At 49.2% G+C, this 9,424-nt stretch overlaps 1 non-coding gene across 1 annotated transcript; it reads left to right on the plus strand.

Annotated features, from left to right (window-relative positions):
- The first annotated feature begins 4,366 nt into the window (after positions 1-4,366).
- On the plus strand, positions 4,367-4,437 carry TRNAG-CCC (transfer RNA glycine (anticodon CCC)). Its single transcript has one exon. It is a non-coding gene; the product is annotated as a tRNA-Gly (tRNA).
- Positions 4,438-9,424: the final 4,987 nt, after the last annotated feature.

A 9,424-nucleotide genomic window follows, 5' to 3' on the forward strand; every position in this document is an offset into this window, starting at 1 on the left:
AGCGGTTGAATGCTAGCTTGGCTAAATTGCTAGTACTTCAACTGCTGCCTTTTCAGTTGGTAGACTCGGCCCCTTTCCGTGAGTTTGTACAATGTGCGGTTCCTCAGTGGCAGGTCCCCAAACGCCACTTTTTCTGACGGAAGGCTATTCCGGCTCTCTACCGGCATGTGGAAGGCAATGTCCTTGCCTCGCTCGACAGGGCGGTCAGCGGTAAGGTGCATATTACCGCTGACTCATGGTCCAGCAGGCATGGACAGGGACGTTACCTGTCTTTCACGGCCCATTGGGTCACTCTTCTGGCAGCTGGGAAGGATGCAGGACAAGGTGCAGTAGTGTTGGAGGTTGTTCCGCCACCACGCCTCCAAAATGCTACTATTGGTTGTGACACACCTCTCTCCTCCACCCCCTCCTCTTCTTCTTCCTCCATGGCCTCTTCCAGTGCTCTGTCCTCAGAACCAGCGGTGCTCCGTAGGCGTTCCAGGGGCTACGCAAGTACGCAGGCAAAACGGTGCCATGCCGTGCTTGCGCTGGTTTGTTTGGGGGACAGGAGCCACACTGGGGCGGATGTTTTGTCAGCTCTGCAGGGGCAGGCCGAGAGGTGGTTGATGCCACGCCAGCTTAAGCCAGGAATGGTGGTTTGCGACAATGGCACCAACCTCCTCTCCGCCCTCCGACAGGGACAACTGACCCATGTGCCCTGTGTAGCTCACGTCCTTAACCTGGTGGTGCAGCGGTTCTTGGGCAGGTACCCCGGCTTACAGGATGTCCTGAAGCAGGCCAGGAAAGTCTGTGTGCATTTCCGCCGATCATTTAATGCCTTTGCTCGGATGGCTGAGCTCCAAAAGGAGTTGAACCTGCCCAAGAACCGCCTTATATGTGACATGCCCAGCAGATGGAACTCAACATTGGCCATGCTGCAGCGGCTGCACACGCAGCAGAGGGCCATCAATGAGTACCTGTGCGACTACGGCACCAGGACAGGGTCAGGGGAGCTTGGTTTTTTCTCACCACGCCAGTGGGGCATGATCAGGGATGCATGCACTGTCCTGTCACCATTTGAGGAGGCCACAAGGATGGTGAGCAGTGACAGTGCATGCATCAGTGACACTGTACCTCTTGTCCACCTCTTGGAGCATACGCTGCGTGGAATAATGGACAGGGCACTTGAGGCAGAACAGAGGCAGGAAGAGGAGGACTTCCTTGCCTCTCAAGGCCCCCTTTATCCAGACAGTGTTCCTGCTGTGCCACCCATCACACAGGAAGAGGATGAGGAGGAGGAAGAGGAGGATGATTGTGTCAGCATGGAGGTGGAGGCTGTCACTCAGCATCAGCATCAGCAGCAGCAGCAGTCTTGTAGGGATGATTTACAGTCCCAAGAAACACATGGACTTGTACGTGGCTGGGAGGAGGTAGCTGCGGATCATGTTGTCCTTAGTGACCCAGAGGACTCCGGACCGAATGCCTCAGCTAACCTACGCTGCATGGCCTCCCTGATCCTGCAAAGCCTGTGGAAGGATCCTCGTATTCTTCGGATCAAGGAGAGGGACCATTACTGGCTGGCCACTCTGTTTGATCCACGGTACAAGGGTAAGGTTGCCGACCTTATCTTGCCATCGCAGAGGGAGCAGAGGATGAGACATCTCCGGGAGGCCTTGCAGAAAGGTCTGTGCAACGCGTTCCCAGAGACTGGGAGGTTACAAACTCCTGGTCCTGGACAACGTGTTGCTGAGGCATCGGTCAGAAGGAGCGGTGGAGAAGGTGGCCGTCTGACTGATGCTTTCAGACAATTTTTTAGTCCGCAGCCCCAAGGTATGATCGGTTCCAGCACCCATCGCCAGCGTCTGATTTACATGGTGCAGGAATACCTAGGGGCAAGGTCAGACTTGGACACCTTTCCCACCGAAAATCCTCTGGCTTACTGGGTCTTGAGGATGGATCACTGGCCAGAGCTTGCACAGTATGCAGTTGAGCTACTGGCCTGTCCTGCATCCAGCGTTCTTTCGGAACGCACCTTCAGTGCTGCTGGTGGCTTTGTTACCGATCACAGGGTGCGCCTGTCCACCGAATCAGTTGATCGACTGATCTTCATCAAGATGAATCAGTCTTGGATCACCCACAGCTACCAAGCACCTGAAGCTGATGTAACAGAATAATTTTTTTTGAAATATCACATCCCTTCAAGACTGCCTATGCTGATGCTGAGTGACTGTCCTGTTATGTTAATTGTCTATCCTCTTCCTCCTCCGCTGATATGTTGGAAGAACATTTCTGGTTCTGGTTGATGCCATCAGCCCAATTTTTCTGCCCCTGTTTAACAGGGGCGTTTAAGTACAATTTTTGATGCAATGCTTTGCAGCAGGGCTAATTCCTGCAATCAAACAAGAGTATATGGCAGAGGTTGCAGTGTGGTGGCACCAGCACCAGTGCCTAAGGCCCAATTTTTCTGCCCCTGTTTAACAGGGGCGTTTAAGTACAATTTTTGATGCAATGCTTTGCAGCAGGGCTAATTCCTGCAATCAAACAAGAGTATATGGGAGAGGTTGCAGTGTGCTGGCACCAGCACCAGTGCCTAAGGCCCAATTTTTCTGCCCCTGTTTAACAGGGGCATTTAATTACAATTTTTGATGCAATGCTTTGCAGCAGGGCTAATTCCTGCAATAAAACTAGAGTATATGGCAGAGGTTGCAGTGTGGTGGCACCAGCAGCAGTGCCTAAGGCCCAATTTTTCTGCCCCTGTTTAACAGGGACGTTTAAGTACAATTTTTGATGCAATGCTTTGCAGCAGGGCTAATTCCTGCAATAAAACTAGAGTATATGGAAGAGGTTGCAGTGTGGTGGCACCAGCAGCAGTGCCTAAGGCCAAATTTTTCTGTCCCTGTTTAACAGGGACATGTAATTACAATTCTTGATATAATATTTCACAGGAGGGCCCCTTCCTGTGCCCACCCAGAGTAATGGTGAGGACTTATAGTGTTGTGGTACCAGCACCACAACCACCAAAGGTCAATTTTTCTACCACTGTTCAACAATGGCATGTAATTACAATTCTTGATATAATCGTTCACAGCAGGGCGCTCCGGCGCCCACCAAGAGTCACTTTGAGGGCTTACAATGTTGTGGCAAAACCAACACCTTGTTCCGCCATTTCTGCAGGGCATATAGGGCAGGCCCCTACTTTCAAACCTCCAACTTACAAACATCTCCTACTTGCAAACGGAAGGAGACAACAGCAAGTGAGATGAAAAAAGATGGACGACAAAACAAATTATACAGGGGTGATAACCCTTCCCTATGTTTTCCAAAAAGCTTAAAAATAGTTTTTTTGACTGGAGCTACACTTTAAAAATGTACCAGTTGAAAATTACAAACAGATTCAACTTAACACAACAAACCTACACAGTCCCTGTCTTGTTTGCACCGCCTGTATACTGCTGTTCTGAGTATATAGGGCCTGGGGGCCACACGCATTTCCTTTTTTTAATATGGGTACGGGGTTCCCCTTAATATGCGTACAAGACCTAAAGGGGCTAGTAATGGGCAGGGAGGGCTACCCATGCCATTTTTCTCAATGATTTTCAACCATATTGCAGGAACCAGATATAACATTAAAACCGCAAGCAGTTTTAAATGGTGTTATTTCCGTTTAATGTCATTTTGTGCAGGGACTGTTCTAAACACGGGAAACACGTGGCACTTCACAGGCATACTACAGACACCCCCCAGGCACCATATTTAAAGGAATATTTCACTTTTTTTTTTTTCACTTTAATTGTCATTAAAATCAGTGCTCCCGCCAAAACGGCCATTTTTAAAAACATTTTAGGCATTGACCCATGTCCCCTGGGGCAGGAGCCAGGTCCCCAAACCCTTTTTAGGACAGTATCTTGCATATTAGCCGTTAAAATTAGCACTTTTCATTTCGAACGTTCGAGTCCCATAGACTTCAATGGGGTTCTAACGTTCGTTCGAATTTGGGGTCCGTTCGAAAGTTCTGGTGCGAACCGAACCGGTTATGATGTCCATTTCAAAATGAAACCCAGAGAACAGCTGAGTAGAAAAACTAAAAGATATCCAATTTACAAATATTCTCTACAGAAAGAGTGTTCATTTGTGAAACCTTTAAATTAAGTCCAGGAACATGCTAGCTTGTTTGCAAAAACCCATGCTGCTGGACATGGTTTGCAGCATTGGAAAGAGACACTTTCCTGTATTTTCATTACAAACTGCATATAATTAGTGGTATCATGCAAGATTCCCATTCTCATGACATTGGTTTGATCCATGGCTGGCACATAGATGCAACCCTGTAGCGAAAGGTCTGTATATTGAGATTTCAAGAAGGCAGATGAACATGATAGCACATAGGGCACCAGTAGTGTAGGGGTATCATGCAAGATTCCCATTCTTGTGACCTGGGTTTGAATCACAGCTGGTGCAAAAATCCTATTTTAAACATAGCTTACTTGAATCACAAAACTTGGAGAACTTTTCAAAAGCAATTCTAAAAAGCCTTGCTTGTGTTTGGTTATGATGTCCATTTCCAAATTATAAACAGAGAACATCTGAGTAGATAAACTGCAAGATATACAATTTACAAATATTCTCTCCAGAAAGAGTGTTCATTTGTGAAACCTTGAAATTAAGTCCAGGAACATGCTAGCTGGTTTGCAAAAAAACATGCGTCTGTTCATGGTTTGCAGCATTGAAAAGAGACACTTTCCTGTGTTTTCATCACAAATTGCATATAATTAGGGGTATCATGCAAGATTCCCATTCTCATGACATTGGTTTGATTCATGGCTGGCACATAGATGCAACCCTGTAGCGAATTGAGATTGAGATATATTGAGATTTCAAGAAGGCAGATTAACATGATAGCACATAGGGCACCAGTAGTGTAGGGGTATCATGCAAGATTCCCATTCTTGTGACCTGGTGCAAAAATGCTATTTTAAACATAGCTTACTTGAATCACAAAACTTGAAGAGCTTTTCAAAAGCAATGCTAAAAAGCAGAGGCGTAACTAGAAACCTCAGGGCCCCGGTGCAAGAAATCAGGAAGGGCCCCCCCCCCGAAAAGCATGATTTTGATACTATATTTTTTTTCCACTGTACAACAAAGTAAAACATTTCTGTGCAGCCTGTGTCCCGAGTGGAACTTGTGTCACCAGTGCAGTGGTGGCCGTGGAGAGGGGTGGTGGTACTGGAGGTGGGTGGCGGTGGTGGTACTGGAGGGGGATGGTGGTCCTGGAGAGGGGTGGTGGTGGTACTGGAGGTGGGTGGTAGTGGTACTGGAGGGAATAGTGGTCCCGGAGAGGGGTGGTGGTGGTACTGGAGGGGGATGGTGGTCCTGGAGAGGGGTGGCGGTGGTACTGGAGGTGGGTGGCGGTGGGACTGGAGGTGGGTGGCAGTGGTGGTACTGAAGGGGGGGTGGTGGTACTGGAGAGGGGTGGCGGTCCTGGAGAGGGGTGGCGGTACTGGAGAGGGGTGGCGGTGGTACTGGAGGTGGGTGGCGATGGTACTGGAGCGGCATGGTGGTTCTGGAGGTGGGTGGTGGTACTGGAGAGGCATGGTGGTCCTGGAGAGGGGTGGCGGTACTGGAGAGGGGTGGCGGTGGTACTGGAGGTGGGTGGCAATGGTACTGGAGCGGCATGGTGGTTCTGGAGGTGGGTGGTGGTACTAGAGAGGCATGGTGGTCCTGGAGAGGGGTGGCGGTGGTACTGGAGGTGGGTGGCATGGTGATGGTACTGGAGAGGGGGTGGCGGTGGTACTGGAGGTGGGTGGCACGGGGGTGGTGGTCCTGGAGGTGGGTGGCACGGGGGTGGTGGTACTGGAGGAGGGGTGGCGGTGGTACTGGACATCAGGATCCCCAGATACCCCCCCTTACTTTAGGGTCCCTAGACAGTCACCCCCCTTAAAGAGGTTTCTCTGTACCTTGCTGGACTCTGCCGTGCACCTTGGCCCCCAGCAGATCTCTGTACCCCCCCCCCCCCCACCTGGGGGGAGGCAGCGATCAGCAGCTCTATGATGTTGATGGACGGCGGGATCTTCCTGAGTCTACACACACACACTGGAGAGGGGTCAGCATGGCTGTGAGTGGAGAGCGTGTCTCATGTAAACAGCAGCACAGAGACACCGGGACTTGGGAGTGAAGTTTCGTCCGCTCTCGCAAAGCACACAGCTGATCCTGCTCCCCCTTCGGCCCCCCCTCCCCCTCCTCTCCTCTCCTCTCTCCTGTGTTCTCTGCGGGAAATGTGAGCTTGTTCGCTTCACACCTGAATGCCCGCAGAGAGCAGAGAACACACGAGAGAGGAGGGGAGGGGAGGGGGGCCGAAGGGGGAGCAGGATCAGCTGTGTGCTTTGCGAGAGCGGACGAAACTTCACTCCCAAGTCCCGGTGTCTCTGTGCTGCTGTTTACATGAGACACGCTCTTCACTCACAGCCCTGTGGATAGCAACCACGCCGGGGCCCCCCCACAGTGATGGAATTCCAGGGCCCAGTCGCAACTGCGACTGTTGCGACCCTGATAATTCCGCCACTGCTAAAAAGCATTGCTTGTGCTTGGTTATGATGTCCATTTCAAAATGATACCCAGAGAACAGCTGAGTAGATAACCTGCAAGATATCCAATTTACAAATATTCTCTCCAGAAAGAGTGTTCATTTGTGAAACCTTGAAGTTAAGTCCAGGAACATGCTAGCTTGTTTGCAAAAACCCTTGCTGCTGGACATGGTTTGCAGCATTGAAAAGAGACACTTTCATGTATTTTCATTACAAATTGCATTTAGTTAGGGCTATCATGCAAGATTCCCACTCTTATGATCTGAGTTCGAATCCCGGCTGGCGCAAAAAACTAAAAATTGTATACTCACCTTTCCGTTATTTTCCTTTCCTGACGCATCTTCAAGGCACCACACACTGGGTTGTGACTCCGCCCCCACAACCTGACAGGATTGGTTAACTATAAATTTGAATGGGAGACCCCCCGCTGCATTCTCTGTAAATATCATCATAAACAAAATAAAACGGGAGGGCATTGTGTGGTGCCATGAAGATGCGTCAGGAAAGGAAAATTACGGAAAGGTGAGTATACAATTTTCCGTTTTCCTGATGCCTTCATGGCAGCACACACTGGGAAATAACTCGCCAGAAGGGTGGGTAAATGCAAAAAATATTTAATTCCTACAATGCCGAAGAATTGGCTCTTATAATAGATCTACCAAAATCTGCCAAGGACAAATGGGCAGAGTTCACTCTATAGTGAGAAATGAAAGTATGTTCAGAAGACCAGGTTGCTGCTCTACAAATCGTCTCCGGAGAAACTCTGCAATATGCTGCCCAGGAGGTAGCCACTGCCCTAGTAGAATGAGCCCTGATGTCTTCTGGAATCGCCAAATGCTGAGTGGAATATGCCTTTCTAATGGCTCTCACCAACCAGGATGCAATAGTGCGTGAGGAAGCTGCTTGTCCCCGTCTGGTTCCATGAGGAATAATCAAGAGAGAGTCCGTCTTCCTAAAGAAGATGGTGGCTGACAAGTAATTGGTGATGGTAGTTTTAATATCCAGCGGATGAGGCTCTCCCTGATCATCAGTGAAGGATGGAAGGACAATATCTTGGTTATAGTGAAAGGAAGAAGCCACTTTGGGTATGAAACGATCTGACGGTCTAAGAACTACCCTATCCGGAAAGAAAACCAAATAAGGTTCTGAAATAACCAAAGCTGGAATTTCTGACACTCTCTTGTTATTATGGCAATTAGAAAAGTAAGTTTCAAAGTCAAGTCCCATAGTGAAATAGACTCCACAGGAATAAACGGTGGACTAGAAAAGGCATGGAGAACTACCGACAGATCCCAAGATGGGAAAATAGGCTTCCTAGGAGGCTTTATCTTCAGACTAGCTCTAAGAAATTGTATGACCAGGGGATGGAAAGCCCATTTTGTGCCTGTTTTAGCGGAAAGAGCAGAAACCTGCACCTTGAGGGTGCTTGAACTGAGGCCTTTGTTAATTCTTGACTGAAGGAACTCCAGAATTTGAAGCGGTTCCCGGAGAAAGAGGATTCCAATCTCTTTCTTGGGCCATGAGGCAGAACTTTTCCCAAATCCTTGCGTAGATGGAATTAGTAGAAACCTTCCTAGCCTGCATTAAGGTAGAAATGACCTCCTGAGAACAGCCTTGTGCCCTCAGTCTAGGCCTCTCAACTTCCAGGCCATCAGATGCAACCTCTCGGGAGCTGGATGGAGGAACTGTCCCTGTGAGAGAAGGTCTGGTTTTAGTGGAAGAGGAATTGGTGGTTGGAGACTGAGTTGCAGAAGGGTTGTAAACCACGGCCTCCTCGGCCAGAATGGAATCACTGCGATTATTGTTACCGAGGACCTCCGAAGTCTGGATAGGAACCTCGCAATCAATGGAGTAGGAGGGAATATGTACCCCAACTTGAAATTCCATGGATGGACCAGACAGTCTATTCCCTCGGCTGATGGAAACGGATTCCTTGACAGGAACCTGCGACATTTGGTGTTTATAGGTGTGGCTGCTAGGTCTATTTCTGGCGCCCCCCAGGCTTCCGTCAGGAGAGAAAAAATTTGAGGACTCAAAGACCACTCGTTGTTGGACAACGACCTCCGACTCAGATAGTCGGCCAATACATTCTGCGTTGCTGGGACATGCACCGCTCTCAAGTCCGCCAGGTGAATCTGGGCCCATTCTAAAATGGGACGAACTTCCTTCATCAGAGTAACACTTCTGGTACCTCCCTATCTCTGTACATAAGATACTGCCACCTTGTTGTCCTTCCTGATAAGCACACTCTTTCCCGAAAGTAGAGACGTGAATGCCGTCAAGGCGTGAAAGGCCGCCCTGAGTTCCAATATATTGGAAACCACTCCTAGGGCTTGGAACTGCCATTGGCCCTGGGCTGCTAGATCCTGGTAGTGGCCTCCCCAGCCGCTCTGGCAAGAATCCGAAGTCACCACTTCTGGATCCGGAGGGACTATTGGCTTGTATTTTTCTAAATTGCTTTGGTGTGTCCACCACCATACTGATCGCTTCACCGACCTGGAGATGACAATGATCTGATGCATGGACACTCCATCCCACTGCTTGAGAAAGGAGTTTTGCAGGGTCCTCATGTGCCATTGGGACCATTGCACCATGGGTATGGTAGCCGACATGGATCCCAGCATGCTCAGACAGACCCTGGCTGACAGATGATTTGCTGACAGCAGTCTCCGCATTTTTTGAATTAGGGGCTGAATCTTTGCCTGTGGGAGTTGAACTCTGTTCAGTTCGGTGTCCAGATGTGCTCCTAGGAACACCATCTTCTGAGTGGGTTGTAAACTGCTTTTCTTCAAATTGACGATCCATCCGAAGTTGTGGAGGGTTGAAAGAAGAATTTCCCAGTGCTGAAGCAGTAACTCTTGACT

This window comes from Lithobates pipiens, unplaced genomic scaffold (genome assembly GCF_037356315.1).
Source record: "Lithobates pipiens isolate NorthernLeopardFrog02 unplaced genomic scaffold, aLitPip1_a1.2 Scaffold_25, whole genome shotgun sequence".
NCBI lineage: Eukaryota > Metazoa > Chordata > Amphibia > Anura > Ranidae > Lithobates > Lithobates pipiens.